At 40.9% G+C, this 16,464-nt stretch overlaps 1 protein-coding gene across 4 annotated transcripts in view; it reads right to left on the reverse strand.

Moving 5' to 3' along the window:
• The window catches only part of SGMS2 (sphingomyelin synthase 2), a 121,262-nt gene that overhangs the window by 89,958 nt on the left and 14,840 nt on the right, over positions 1-16,464 (reverse strand). For 2 of the 4 annotated variants that reach the window (XM_073571990.1, XM_073571993.1), the window contains exon 2: positions 4,119-4,277. The exons of 1 other annotated variant lie outside the window; for it this stretch is intronic. The gene's annotated coding sequence lies outside the window, so the exon portion shown is untranslated. Of the gene's footprint in view, positions 1-2,347; positions 2,402-4,118; positions 4,278-16,464 lie in introns of all 4 variants that reach the window. One more of the 4 variants, XM_073571991.1, reaches the window with a different exon arrangement.

A 16,464-nucleotide genomic window follows, 5' to 3' on the forward strand; every position in this document is an offset into this window, starting at 1 on the left:
TGAAAAAAAAAAACAAAAAAAAAACAAATGTAGAAATTTTTGCAAATTTATTAAAAAAGAAAAACTGAAATATCACATAGTCATAAGTAGTCAGACCCTTTGCTTGATCCTCCTTGAGATAGTTCTACTGATTCATTGGAGTCCAGTTGTATTTAATTAAACTGGCAGGACTTGATTTGGAAAGGCACATGCCTGTCTATATAAGACCTCACAGTGCATGTCAGACCAAATGAGAATCATGAGGTCAAAGGAACTGGCCAAGGAGCTCAGATACAGAATTGTGGCAAGGCACACATCTGTCCAAGGTTACAAAAGAATTTCTGAATTACTCAATGTTCCTAAGAGCACAGTGGCCTCCATAATCCTTAAATGGAAAAAGTTTGGAAACACCAGAAGCCTTCCTAGATGTGGCCGTCCAGCTAAACTGAGCAATCGTGGGAGAAGAGCCTTGGTGAGAGAGGTAAAGAAAACCCCAAGATCACTGTGGCTAAGCTTCACAGATGCAGTAGAGAGATGGGAGAAAGTTCCACAAAGACAACTATCACCGCAGTCCTCCATCAGTTGGGCCTTTACGGCAGAGTGGCCCGATGGAAGCCTCTCCTCAGTGCCAGACATATGAAAGTTTGCATAGAGTTTGCTAAAAAACACATGAAGGACCCCCAGACTATGAAAAATAAGATTCTCTGCTCTGAGGAGACAAAGATAGAACTTTTTGGTGATAATTCTAAGTGGTTTGTGTGGAGAAAACAAGGCACTGCTCATCACCTGCCCAATACAATCCCAACAGTGAAACATGGTGGTGGCAGCATCATGCTATGGGTGTGTTTTTCAGCTGCAGGGACAGGACGACTGGTTGCAATTGAAAGAAACATTAATGCGGCCAAGTACAGAGATATCCTGGATGAAAATCACTTCCAGAGTGCTCTGGACCTCAGACTTGGCCGAAGGGTCACCTTCCAACAAAACAATGACCATAAGCACACAGCTAAAATATCAAAGGAGTGGCTTCAGAACAACTCTGTGACTATTCTTGACTGGCCCAGCCAGAGCCCTGACCTACACCCAATTGAGCATCTCTGGAGAGACCTGAAAACGGATGTTCACCAATGTTCATCATCCAACCTGATGGAATTGGAGAGGATCTGGAAGGAAGAATGGCAGAGGATCCCCAAATCCAGGTGTGAAAAACTTGTTGCTTCATTCCCAAGAAGACTCATGGCTGTACTAGTTCAAAAGGATGCTTCTACTCAATACTGAGCAAAGGGTCTGAATACTTATGACCATGTGAGATTTCAGTTTTTCTTTTTTAATAAATTTGCAAAAATTTCTACATTTGTTTTTTCAGTCAAGATGGGGTGCAGAGTGTACATTAATGAGAAAAAAAATGAACTTTTTTGAATTTACCAAATGGTTGCAATGAAACAAAGAGTGAAAACTTTAAAGGGGTCTGAATACTTTCCATACCCACTGTACATTGGCCAATTTATGTGCCAAGTACCTTCCTTTTACTGTACATTTTCCTATAGCAATATTGCAGTCCCAATTTTCCAAAATTCCATATGTACATAACGTAGCACTTACCTATATTCTATGGCAGTAACCCAGTTCCAGTTTTCTAGATTTACCATTCTAAACAATCCAGAGTGCAGCTTTGTTTTTTCTTAGAATCATTATGTTAGCTGGCACCTGTTAACACTAGTTGGGATGTGCTGGTCAGTTTTTCTGTTTCTATGCTCTTCTTATAGTCATGCCACTTAGTTGAAAATGTATGCTCCAGATGTTTTTCATTAGTATCACTTGCTTTTCCAGTTTTTTGCTAACCCTTTCCCAACTTTTTTTGAAATGTGTTGCCATCAATGTCTAACATTCGCCTTCTGATATCAGTTTCATGTTCTGTTTGAATAAAATTTGACAATAAGATTTCCAAATTATTGCATTCTTGTTTTCTTTGCATTCCAATTTTTTTTTGCTCTTCAGACATTTGCTTGACATTACAAAGCTTGTCAGCACGGACACAGTGTATTTCGAGAAAAGTTGGCAATAGACTTTTTCATTGGTATGTTGAGGAGCTAGATTCCCTTATGTAACTGTACACTCTCTCTACTATCACATGTAGCACATACAATCCTGCTAAAAACAACACCTCAGACCTGTTTTTCCATAATGCGTTAGGTAAACCTTTATTTAATTAGGCATAATTTCATGGTGACTATAACAACCAAATCCAGAGCAAGGATGCTACTCCCTAATGTCTGCTGCTAGACCAGGTCAGTCTCATAGGAGAAAGACTGGGATCCTTGTCTTATCACATAGGAAAAATCACTATATTGTCTTACTGGAGGCTCACCTTCTTCCGACTGGAACTTAAGAAAAAGAAGGTCCCATATATTTACTATGCATCCTGTTAAGAGAATAAAATGTGTGAAAACATTTGACAACTTTAAGGAGTCAAAGTTGTAGGTCCCAGTGGTAGATAATAAATATAAAGTTCAAGAAATACTCAAAGTACAGGCAAAACTCTGAATGATCAGCTTTTTTCCTATAGATTTGCTAGATTTTTTAGTTTAAGTTGTATACCCCCCTCCAGTTAACACTGCTCGACTGATTTTGGAAATGTTTTTATTTTTCTTCTGCACCTCTCTGATCCAAAGTTACTCCCCTGGCAATAAAAATGCTATTTTCCCCACAACCAACTTCGTTATAGGCATTTGCAGATGACCGTATTTTCAGACCGTATTTTCAGTGGATCACACTTGGACCAATGTTGTTCTATGCGGCCAAGCACATGTCCAATTTGCGTGCGAGGGTAAAACAAAATAAAACAAATAATAAGCTAGCAACATACACGATTTGCATCCGCTATTCGTATCACACTTGGCCATGAATGTCAATAAGTTTGTGGGGGGGGGGGGATGCTCATGAAATTTGTGGTCTGCTTTTCAGAGACTGACAAAATGGAGATGATGGAAAAAAAACGTATTCCGTCTTCTCCTCAATAATCACACAATGATCACAATCCGATCATACTCTGATCAGAGTGTGATTAGCATAATCGGACTGATTTTCTCATATGACTGAAAATACAGTTCTGTGACCCTAATCTAACACTAACCGGTCAAAACATGTCCGTGCCTGCAGAAGTTCTGTGGTACATATCCATTTGGTTGATGGGAAAATATGCATCCCTATTACCAGGGAGCAAAACTTCTGAATTTAGGGACATTAAAAAAAAAAAATGTGAACGTTTTCACATGTGTGGATGGATGCTCCAACAACAGAAGGAGGTGCTCAGTTTGAACTTAAAAAAATTTCTATTGAAAAGCCTTCTATAATGGCTTTGGAATTGTTTTTCCTGCGGCTTTCCAAAATTGCAGGAAAAACGTTGTGCTTCTATTGAGATTGTGGCAAAAAATGCAATGTGTGAACACAGTCTAATGGTTTACAAAGTATCCAGCTTTTTAGATGGCCAAAATCCAAGTGTCAATACCAAAAAGATTTGCAATTCTTCTTTCATTTTCTGACACGTACCCCAAAAGCTGAGATTCAGGCACTTTTTTTTTCTTAGGATAGAGAAGAAGGTATCAAGTATAGGCTTTAGAGAATTAAAACAACGTAACAGAAGGATATATTTACCGTAAATCAAACTGCTAATTTTTTGACATTATATATTTTACTTTTCTAATATAAATGAGTCACCAGATGCAGGTCACCTACTTATGCAGCGGATTTCTAGGGGACTGGAAAAAGGGACCTGGGACAACCATCTACCGTATTTTCCTATAAACAAAGGGGTTGTCTTGGTAAGACAATCCCTTTAAGATATCATTCCTTCGTCTGTTTTTATGTGCATGCTCTTTTTTTTCACGGATAAAACATGTACCCATTATAATCTATGGGGCTGCTCACATGTCTGTGTTTATTTGCCAACATGTTCATTTTTCATCAGATTCACAGATCAAAATTACCCATAAAGTCTATGAGTCCATGAAAAACCATGAACGGCGCACATTCCCATCTTATGTGATCCATTATTAACATATAAGTTAGGAGGAGCAGCTTTGCAATTTATTTTCATAAGAGAAATTAATGAAACTCTAATGGGAAAAAAATATATTTACCACATAGATGAAAATTGGACCATCGTTTTGCATAAGAGAAAATGTATTGAGGTGTCTGAATGGGGTCTAAGCAGGAGTGACACAGGGCTGTCCAGGACCACGAATCCTTCCCACTTTCCCCGTAATGTGTAGACAGACTTTGGAGAGAGATGACTTGAGCTAAAAGAAGCATAAAGAGAACCTGTCACTACTCAAGGAAAGTCCATTTTAGTCAATTTGATTATGTTTGCTGGACTGTATGTTCCATTAATAGCCGGTTTTCGCATTACGTCAGATCAGTAGTAGATTGTTTTCGTCAGCACGTTTTGCTGTGTACATAGAACATGTGCTGCCGAGAACAATGATTTTTAAGCTTAAAAATAATTTCCCTTGCTTGTCGAATGATTGGTATAAGAAATCGAGCGATAACATAACAATAAAAATTACAGTCACACAAAAAACGAGCCCATACGGGTCCATCAACAGAAAACTGAGCCAAGAATTAAATCAGCGCATGTGCAGCCTCTGGCGGCCATTTTCCTGAAGTCCGCCAGGAAATCAATGGGCACAAGGGACTTCACTCCTGCCTCACTGCTGACATCTTGTTGAAGCCCAGGGCCTACAGCCCTGCCAATGCAGGCACAACCCCTTGCCACAGCCCGGGGCCCGCAGTCTTGCACCAGAGGCATAAGCCCTCGCCCCAGCCTGGGGTCCGTAGCCTTACACCACAGGTACAACCCCTTACCACAGGGCACGCAGCATGGCCCCACTCCAGCTGCTGGTTTCCTGCAGTAGCAACCCTGCCTCCTGTGACTCCGCTTCACTGTCCTCCCTCCCAAGTAAGCTACAGTCGGACTAGAAGATGCACCCCCATTTTCTTCCCAAATTTAGGGAGGGGGAAAGAGTGTTTTAGAGAAATACGGTATATATTTGGTACCACTGTAATTAGACTGACCAGTGGAATTATGTTGACAGGTATTTTTTATTGCACAATGAACGCAGTAAAAACCAAAAGCAAATAACAATGGCATTTTTTTTCCCATAGTTTCATCGCACTTGGATTTTTTTCTCACTTTCCAGTACTTTATCTGGAATCAAAAGCTAAAACGTGTCACACAAAAAACAAGCCCTTATATAGCTCTGTTGATGCGAAATTATAAAAAAATGTAAAAAAAAACAAAAAACAGTCCATTCCCTGAAGGTGATAAGGTGGATTTACACTGAATTAGCATTCCCAAAATCAATCATTTCACAATAATTGTGCATTCTAAATAGGCGGCTGGTCCCTAAAGAACAAGCAAAATGCTTGCTAATTGGTTGAAATGACCTTTAATGCAGCACAAAAGAACATCGTTCTCGGCAGCACATGATACTGTGGAAACAGAACCTGCGCTGCAGAGAACAATGGCAGCCTATGCGCACTGAACTTTCTATTACAGATTGATCAGTGCGCATCTGGAAAGGTCTGCTTGTGCAATCAGGATATTAAATGATTGCTGATCGGTAAAGTAGCAGCTGATCAGAGGCCTCCTACTGCTGCCGGTCAGTGGACTCTTAAGGGGATTTTACACATAGCGATATTGCTAAAGCGTCACCGATTTTGTGACGCAGCAGCGATATTGCTAGCGATATCGCTATGTGTGATACTTACCTCCGACCAGCTCCCCCACCGTCTGTCGCTGATTGCGCGAGATCGTGCAGCTCCATTTCTCGTCGGGCGCTTCCTGCTAGGCTTCCTGCTGGCGCCGTCGAGCGACTCGTGGAAGTGGGCGGAGGACATCAGGATCGCCGCGTCTGAAAGGTAAGTAACGACCGCTGCTGTGTCGCTACATCGCTGTGAGATCTGCCTGTGTGGTAGCTCACTAGCGACCATTTAGGGATGCACCAGCGATCCTGACCGGGTCGTATCGCTGTCGGAATCGCTGGTGCATCGCTAAATGTAAAGGGGCCTTTACACTGAAACACTAGTTTTGTGACGCAACAGCGATTTCACCAGCGAGATCGCTGTGTGTGACAGCTATCAGCGACCGGCCCCCCTGCTGGGTATCGCTGATCGCTGTTGAAATGTATGGACATTTTTGGGGTCACTGGTCCCCCGCTGGTCAGCACGTATCGCTGCGTGTGACAGGCAGGAGACCAGCGAGCAGGAACTGGTAACTAAAGTACACATTGGGTTTCTAAGGGGGCGCGCTGTGCCTAGAAACCCGATGTGTACCTTAGTTACCAGCGCGCTGATGCAGGGAGCTGGTAACCAAGGTACAAATCGGGTTTCTAAGTGACGTACACTGCTTAGAAACCCGATGTGTACCTTAGTTACCAGCTCCCTGCACCAGCGCGCTGGTAACTAACGTATACAGCGACGCCGCGAGCTCGGCGTCGCTGGTGAAGCTGTCTGTTTGACAGCTCACCAGCGATCCTGACAAGCTGATATCGTTGTCGGGATCGCTGGTGAGTCACTATGTGTGACGGGGCCCTTAGTTTCACGTTTAGCCACTTCCACCCACATAATGTGCCCACAGATGCCAGTGGCTTCCCTGCGGAGACGGACATGCGGCGTGTCTCTCCAGACCGCAACATGTCTGTTTATCATGCGAGGTGATTCCACATGGTTCAGTGAACACATACGGATTCACATGCGTTCAATAACCTGCGTTCAATAGACGGCAGTGCTTTGGACACAACAAACATACCCTTACACTTATTAAAATCTAGCCTTGGTCATTAAATCTACAGTAGATATTATAAAGACATAGCTGTATCCCACTCGAGAAAAAAAAAATCCTATCTACATGGAACTCATAAAACAGTTTGCCATAAGGGACTTTCTTCAGAAGTACACTCAATGAGTTGTGGGTTGATTGAGACCATGTCATGTGAAAACCTCAAAAGAAAAAATTTGTTTTTTTTGTGACACTAACTGCAAAAACTAAGTCTTCAGGACTTTATTTTCTTATCTGAGCAGATGGCATATACAGTCATGGCCGAAAGTGTTGGCACCCTTGAAATTGTTCCAGAAAATGAAGTATTTCTCCCAGAAAATGTTTGCAATGTCACAGGTTTTTTTGTTCTACACAGTTTTATTTCCTTTGTGTGTATTGGAACAACACGAACAGAGAAGAAAAAAAAAAGGCAAATTGGACATAATTTCACACAAAACCACAAGACTGGGCCAGACAATTGTTGGCACCTTTCTAAAAACGGGGGTAAACATCTTTGTTTCAAGCACATGATGCTTGTTAAAACTCACATGTGGCAAGTGACAGGTGTGGGAAATATGAAAATCACCTGAAGCCGGATAAAAAGGAAAGAAGTTAACTCAATCTTTGCATTGTGTGTCTGTGTGTGCCACACTAAGCATAGAGAACAGAAAGAGATGAGAACTGTCTGAGGACCAAAATTGCTGAAAAATATCAACAAGCTCAAGTTTGCACATCCATCGTCATAGATCTTGATGTTCCTTTATCCATGGTGCGCAACATTAATCAAGAAGTTTACAACCCACTGCACTGTAGCTAATCTCCTTGGACATGGATGAAGAAAAATTGATGAAAAGTTGCAACGCAGTATGGTCTGGATGGTGGATAAGCAGCCCCAAACAAGTTTCAAAGAAATTCAAGCTGTCCTTCAGGCTCAGGGTGCATGAGTGTCAGCGCAAACTATCCGTCGACATTTGAATTAAATAAAATGCTCTGGCAGGAGACCCAGAGGGCCACATTGCTGACACGGAGACATAAAGCCTCAAAACAGTTTTGACAAGATCTTAAAATTGCTGTTGGGAGAAGGCACCCTTCAAATATGAGGGACTTGGAGCAGTTTGCAAAAGAAGAGTGGTCCAAAATTCCAGTTGAGAGGTGTTAGAAGCTTGTTGATGGTTATAGGAAGAAATTGACTGAAGTTATATATTCCAAAGGGTGCACAACCAAAAATTAAGTTTAAACATTGCCAAAAATTTTGCCTGGCCGATTTTTGGGGGTTGTGTGTGAAATTGTGTCCAATATGCCTTTTTTCCCTTTTTTTTTTGCGTTGTTCCAATGCACACAAAGGAGATAAACATATATAATTGCAATTATTTTCTGGAACAATTTCAAGGGTACTGACATTTCTGGCCATGAATGTAGAACAAAGGCAGTCAAGTATTTGCCTACAAGAACAGTACTGTCTTTGCTACATATTTGTCATTGGCCATAACAGGAGACACGTCGAACCACATTCATATAACCTGAACATGTGTCACTGCCAGAAATGGTAAAGTAAATATTAAACCTGTTCCTTTAGAATGAGAGAGACGTTGACCTCTCAGGTCCTTATCAGTTTCGATACCATTGGATGTGACTAATGCCACTACATGTGAATGAAGTTATTCATGTCCAGCCCAAGTAACTACCGTGTCATCAGCAAACAATTCACATCTTCGGCTCATGTAACTATTTTACAATGCAAAACGTATGCCCTCTCCTCCACATCAAACCAAGTCAAACACATTTACGCATAAAAAAAAAAAACCTTGTCATTATTACTGTATATCGATTTAACACTTAGCATATAGACCCTATATTGGTGGCCATGTTGGTTGACACCCACCCAAGAAACAAATACATTGGTAAATGAAGCTACAAAGCATATAAGGTCTTCAGAAGATGTTCTATCTCCCTTGGAACAGTGAAACTTTGGACAAGGCCACCTTATTTGTCATTCCCACAATCCCTGACTTATTACTCATTCTGACATGTAACGGACAAAGTCCAACTTATATTACTTTCCAGCTTAGATTAGCAATGATATACGTAATGTAAGGTGTGCTCACGCTGCAGCTACTCATAATGCTTTTAACAACCTCAAGGCAGGATCAGTAAAGAATACAGCAGATAAGAGCCTAGATGAGAGTCGAGGTGAATCACTGGCCAAAAATTAACCACCCATTGGTATTTCCTCATAGACATAAATGCAGAGAAAGAAACATTTTTTTTCCAGCACATCTGACAAGCTAAAATTAGATTGAGACCAAAGGAATTTGAAGGCCAAATCAACCCCTTGAACACTTGGTCGTGTTCCTTAAAGGGACTGTCGGCACAGAATACCTTGAAACCCAGCTCAGTGCTCCATAGCGGGGCGAATCATTTAAACACAGCATGCCGCTTGCTTAGTTTCCATCTATCTATGCCCTTTTCTGGCCCTATGAAGCCAGAGTGGTCAATCAAATCAGGGCTGTGTGGAAACTGAGGGAAAACAAGCAGGTGGGAAGGTGTATTTAAATTATTGGCCCCGCCATGTTGCACTAAGTGGCAGGACGCAGTTTGAACAGTTATTCTGTGCTGATAGAGTTCCTTTAACTCATTCCAGAATTTTTTTTTAGTGTGGCATGACATGTACCGTATATGGAATTTTCAAAAGCTTTTGATACGGTGCCACACAAAAGGTTGATACATAAAATGAGAACAATGGCGATAGGGAAAAATACGTGTAAGTGGGTTAAGAGCTGGCTCAGGGATAGGAAACAAAGGGTGGTTATTAATGGAGCACACTCGGACTGGGTCACGGTTAGCAGTGGGGTACCACAGAGGTCAGTATTGGGCCCGCTTCTTTTTAACATATTTATTAATGACCTTGTAGGGGGCATAGAGAGTAGAGTTTCAATATTTGCAGATTACACTAAACTCTGCAGGGTAATCAATACAGAGGAGGACAATTTTATATTACAGAAGGATTTATGTAAACTAGAAGCTTGGGCTGATAAATGGCAAATGAGCTTTAATGGGGATAAATGTAAGGTCATGCACTTGGGTAGAATGAACAAGATGTATAATTATGTGCTTAATTGTAAAACACTGGGCAAAACTGTCACTGAAAAAGACCTGGGTGTATGGGTGGACGACAAACTCACATTTAGTGGCCAGTGTCAGGCAGCTGCTGCAAAGGCAAATAAAATAATGGGATGCATTAAAAGAGGCATAGATTCTCATGAGGAGAACATAATTTTACCTCTATATAAGTCACTAGTGCGACCACACTTAGAATACTGTGTACAGTTCTGGTCTCCGGTGTATAAGAAAGACATAGCTGAACTGGAGCGGGTGCAGAGAAGAGCGACCAAGGTTATTAGGGAACTGGGGAGTCTGCAATACCAAGATAGGTTATTACACTTGGGGCTATTTAGTTTGGAAAATCGAAGGCTTAGGGGTGATCTTATTACAATGTATAAATATATGCGGGACAGTACAAAGACCTTTCTAATTATCTTTTTACTCATAGACCTGAGACAGGGACAAGGGGGCATCCTGTACGTCTGGAGGAAAGAAGGTTTAAACATAATAACAGATGCAGATTCTTTACTGTAAGAGCAGTGAGACTATGGAACTCTCTGCCATATGATGTTGTAATGATTGATTCCCTACTAAAATTTAAGAGGGGACTGGATGCCTTTCTTGAAAAGTATAATATTACAGGTTATATACACTAGTTTCCTTAATATTGCGTTGATCCAGGGAGATAGTCAGATTGCCGTATGTGGAGTCGGGAATTAATTTTTTTTCCCCAATGTGAAGCTTACTGTTTACCACATGGGTTTTTTGCTTTCCTCTGGATAAACATGTTAGGGCAAGTTAGGATAGGATATGGGTTGAACTAGATGGACTTAAAGTATCCCTTCAACCTTAATAACTATGTTACTATGTATTTTACTAATAAAAAAATTATTTATTAGAAAATGGTTTGGCTAAGAAGGAGGTGTCCTTGGCTCACAATGGTCTTACATGTCAGAAGTACATTCACATAAATGCAAGATTTTACATCAGAACATTCTTCAGAGCACTAAACTATCCACTGGCCTGTGTCCCATAATGAATCCTGGTGATATCTCTTCCCCAGGTAATAACACACACCAGATGTCCACATGGTATAAAAGAGGGCACGGTTCATGAGGCCAGACCTTCTTCCATTGCTTTATGGTCCAGGTCTGATAATCAAGCGCCCATGAGGCCATTTGATGATGGAAAGGTGCCATTATAGCTCTCTGACTGGTCTGTGGCTACATAGACAACACCTTTCTTGTGGTTAGTGCCATCTTGCAACACATGCATCAGGACTGAAGAGAGGATTCTCCGGTTACTTCTATCCTTCACTCTCCATATTCTAACTTAATCATCTCTTCATTTTCCGTAACATCTTACCTCATCTCACCAAAGTACTGTGAATAAAACATGTTAACCCCTTAGTGACAGGGCTAATTTGGTACTTAATGAAAAAGCCAATTTTTACAATTCTGATTACTGTCTACTGACTACTGTCACTTTATGAGGTTTTAGCTCTGGAACGCTTCAACGGATCCGACTGATTCGGAGACTGTTTTTCGTGACATATTGTACTTCATGGTAGTGGTACCATTTCTTTGATATGACTTGCGTTTGTTTATGAAAAAAACATGGAAATTTGGCAAAAATTTCAAAAATTTTGCAATTTTCAAAGTTTTTATTTTTGTGCCCTTAAATCAGAGTCATATCGCAAAAATTAAATAGCACAATGAAAGAAAAAAGGATGGCACTCACCGCTACCAAAAGTAGAAGTCTTTATTTCATGGATAAAAATGCATGGGCTCGGGAGCAATGCAAAGAGTGCGGACGACAGCCGCTTCGCTCTCCTGCGCTTCAACAGGTCCTACTAGCAGGCCGGAAGAATGTATCCACTTATTTTTTGGAGTGTGAAGACATGGACAGTGTTCAATCACTCAGCACAAAAACTTTGGAGCACAAGTTGTATGATATAGCAGAAAGAGAAATTAATTTATTTTGGACTAACAACTCAATAAAATCCTATATAGATTGTGGCAGAGTTCCTCGAGGTCTGAGGGTTTTTAAACCCATGTCTCAATTTCAGGACAATGTGCATTTCACCCAAAAGTGGGAAAAAATGTTATTGAAGTGCTCACAAGATCTACTGAATTGGGGCTACAACAGAATATGTCTAATTATAAAAAAGTCAAAATTGATCTGAGTAAAACCAAAGATGAATTAAAATCCAGATTAATGGAGAACCAGTGGTCCACACTGAATAAAAAACTGGACAGCAAATTGATTGTTTTGCAAACAGAGATCAAACAACGAAAAAGAGACAAGTTTATTCGTGACAAGAGCGATTATGAATTGGGACAGATTTTTTCATGGCATAAAAATAAATCTTCCTTTAAAAAAATCAACGTCCTTATAAAAAGAGAATTCAAAAAGGAAAAAATGCCAAATTTCAAACTAACAATAAAAAGGATTACCTCACCACCGACTGAGACTCTAGTGCTAATGAAGACATAGTAGCTTCACTCAAACCAGTGGGTGCAACACAGCGCTCAGCAGCAGCCCCTTTAGGCACAGAGTGCGCTGAGGAGGGAGAAGGAGAAAACAGTGGCCAGCGCAAAAGGAAGCAAGTCTCATGGAGACTGTTACAACAGGGACATTAGCGAATAATACTGTTGTTAATTTGTCATGCCATGTTCTCAATGACTCACATTTGCCAGTTTTATCTAGGGGCTTAAATGTTTGTGTCCCTGAAGATTCTGACCTGGTGGATTTCAGGATTGACTTGTTTAAAGCTTTGAGAAAGATACATTTGCATAAGATGTTTGTGTCTGGTGATACTTCTAGTCATTCTAGCTATTCAGGGGAAACCCCATGTATTATAGGCCCTTTGGGATTCATGGCAGGTAATAATGCATTATCTGATATCAAAACTGATGCTTTGGTGTTGTTAGGGTTAAATGAAGATGTGAACATAAGCGTTGTGGATAAAGTAGTATTAGTTCAACCTTTCGCAGATGGACCTAGGTCTACATACATGCCTCCTACCTCCCTGGGTAATATAGTCGATGTTTTTGAAACCCAAGTCATCAGGGATATGGAGGCTTTAAATTTATCAGAAATTGCCTCCAAATTTGACTTCAGATGATAGACGAGCCATAAGAGATATCCAGGGTTGGTCTGATACTGTGGTTAAAAGGTGGAAATGTGGTACTCCTCACAAAGGAATACTACTTAGCTGAAACACATAGACAGCCAGCGGACACCAACGCTTATTCAAAATTGGCAGCCGATCCAACAAATAAATGTAAAAATGATTTACACTCTTTTCTGAGAAAGCAAGTGGAGAATAATATACTCTCCAAGAAAAGAGCAGAAAATCTATTGCCCGACTTCCCCCGAAAAGCACATTGGTATCACATACCCAAGATTCATAAGTCTTTATCCCAACCACCGGGTCGTCCCATTGTGTCTGGGATAGGGTCTCTGACTGAGCCCCTGTCCCAGTATATTGATTGGCTTTTGCGTCCTCTCCTCAGTGAAATTCCATCATATGTAAAGGACACGAAAGATTTGTTACACATAATTAGTGAATTTGACTGGCAAGATAATTGTCACTTGGCCTCTATTGATATAGAGAGCCTCCATACGAGGATCCCTCATAACATTGGAGTGGAGTCCATAAGACAAGTACTGACAAGGATATGACAACAATAGATTTCATCTGTGAAAGCTTGATGTTCATTTTGACACAATGTTTTCAGATTTGGTGATGCTTGGTATAGGCAAACGGAAGGAACTGCGATGGGGACGCCAGTCGCATGTAAGTTTGCGAATTTGTTTCTTTCCGTTTTTGAAGAAAGATTTGTGTTCTCTATGAATAACCCTTTTCTGAAACACATCAGGCTATTTATATGCTATATGGATGATATCCTTGTAATCTGGGACGGCAGTGAGTCGGAGTTTAATTCTTTTGTGGAGTATTTAAACATAGAAAACAATATGAATATGAGGTTTACGTCCCAATTCGGGAGTTCTTCCTTGGAATATCTGGACGTAAATTATTTATTGAGGATGGTGTGGTTCACATGGAGGTTTTCCGTAAACCTTCTCCATCCAATTCGCTTTTGCACTATGAAAGTGCACATCCACAATATGTTAAAAACTCCCTACCTTATGGACAATTTTTGAGGTTGAAAAGGTATAACACTAAAAGAGAGGGCTTTGAAAGACAGGCTCAGGATTTACATAAAAGATTTTCTGATAGGGGGTATCCCGATTCGGTTTTAGATTTGGCCAGGAAACGGGTAGAAGGAAAGGACACCGTACTGCCAAAAAATAAAAGTCATGAGAAGAATCGCCAAAATGACGCTAAGCGTTTACTTTGTGCTTTAAATTTGGTCCTATGGATAAGCAGATCAGATCGGTGATAAGAAAAAACTGGCACCTATTAGAAAGAGATAAAGACCTGGCAGAAGTAGTTCAGAGGGGGCCCCCTTTTTGCTTGCCGCCGTAGTGCCAATTTAACAGATATTTTAGTCCACAATAGAGTCAGGAGTGACAATAATTGGATACGATCAGGCATTCCTAAGGGCACCTTTAAGTGCAATAACTGTCCTTTTTGTCCATTTAAACTTGTTGGCAATTCTATGAAGGTTGGTCCCATTCAGGATGAAATTCGTCAGCTTATTTCTTGCAAAACCTTATTTGTAGTATATATTCTTTTTTGTCCGTGTGGTTTTTTTTCTATACCGTTGTGGCCAAAAGTATTGATACCCCTGCAATTTTGTCAGATAATACTTTCTTCCTGAAAATGATTGCAAACACAAATTCATTGGTATTATCATCTTCATTTAATTTGTCTTAAATGAAAAAACACAAGAGAATGAAGCAAAAAGCAAAACATTGATCATTTCACACAAAACTCCAAAAATGGGCCAGACAAAAGTATTGGCACCCTCAGCCTAATACTTGTTTGCACATCCTTTAGCCAAAATAACTGCGACCAACCACTTCTGGTAACCACCAATGAGTTTCTTACAATGCTCTGCTGGAATTTTAGACCATTCTTCTTTGGCAAACTGCTCCAGGTCCCTGATATTTGAAGGGTGCCTTCTCCAAACTGCCATTTTTAGATCTCTCCACAGGTGTTCTATGGGATTCAGGTCTGGACTCATTGCTGGCCACCTTAGAAGTCTCCAGTGCTTTCTCTCAAACCATTTTCTAGTGCTTTTTGAAGTGTGTTTTGGGTCATTGTCCTGCTGGAAGACCCATGACCTCTGAGGGAGACCTAGCTTTCTCACACTGGGCCCTACTTTATGCTGCAAAATTTGTTGGTAGTCTTCAGACTTCATAATGCCATGCACACGGTCAAGCAGTCCAGTGCCAGAGGCAGCAAAGCAACCCCAAAACATCAGGGAACCTCCGCCATGTTTGACTGTAGGGACCGTGTTTTTTTCTTTGAATGCCTCATTTTTTTCTCCTGTAAACTCTATGTTGATGCCTTTGCCCAAAAAGCTCTACTTTTGTCTCATCTGACCAGAGAACATTCTTCCAAAATGTTTTAGGCTTTTTCAGGTAAGTTTTGGCAAACTCCAGCCTGGCTTTTTTATGTCTCGGGGTAAGAAGTGGCGTCTTCCTGGGTCTCCTACCATACAGTCCCTTTTCATTCAGACACCGACGGATAGTACGGGTTGACACTGTTGTACCCTCGGACTGCAGGGCAGCTTGGACTTGTTTGGATGTTAGTCGAGATTTTTTATCCAACATCCGCACAATCTTGCGTTGAAATCTCTTGTCAATTTTTCTTTTCCGTCCACATCTAGGGAGGTTAGCCACAGTGCCATGGGCTTTAAACTTCTTGATGACACTGCGCACGGTAGACACAGGAACATTCTGGTCTTTGGAGATGGACTTGTAGCCTTGAGATTGCTCATGCTTCCTCACAATTTGGTTTCTCAAGTCCTCAGAGAGTTGTTTGGTCTTCTTTCTTTTCTCCATGCTCAATGTGGTACACACAAGGACACAGGACAGAGGTTGAGTCAACTTTAATCCATATCAACTGGCTGCAAGTGTGATTTAGTTATTGCCAACACCTGTTAGGTGCCACAGGTAAGTTACAGGTGCTGTTAATTACACAAATTAGTGAAGCATCACATGATTTTTCGAACAGTGCCAATACTTTTGTCCACCCTCTTTTTTATGTTTGGTGTGGAATTATATCCAATTTGGCTTTAGGACAATTCTTTTAGGGGTTTTTCATTTAAGACAAATTAAATGAAGATAATACCAAAGAATTTGTGATTGCAATCATTTTCAGGAAGAAACTGAGTATTATCTGACAAAATTGCAGGGGTGTCAATACTTTTGGCTACAACTGTATAGTGTGGTGTGACGGGTGGTCGCGTGGTTAATGGGAGGTATATGTCACATGGATGGATGCTCTCTGCGATGCAACCCGGAGTATTTTGTCTATAGTGTAAATGAGCACTAAAGATGTCATTTCGTGCACTGGGTCCGGGTTGCGGGTAGCTATGAGAGATGGGAGGTTCTGGCTACCCATATTGCCTCACCTTTGGGAGAGGGTG

Source organism: Dendrobates tinctorius, unplaced genomic scaffold (genome assembly GCF_039654945.1).
Source record: "Dendrobates tinctorius isolate UK_male_01 unplaced genomic scaffold, ASM3965494v1 ptg000030l, whole genome shotgun sequence".
NCBI lineage: Eukaryota > Metazoa > Chordata > Amphibia > Anura > Dendrobatidae > Dendrobates > Dendrobates tinctorius.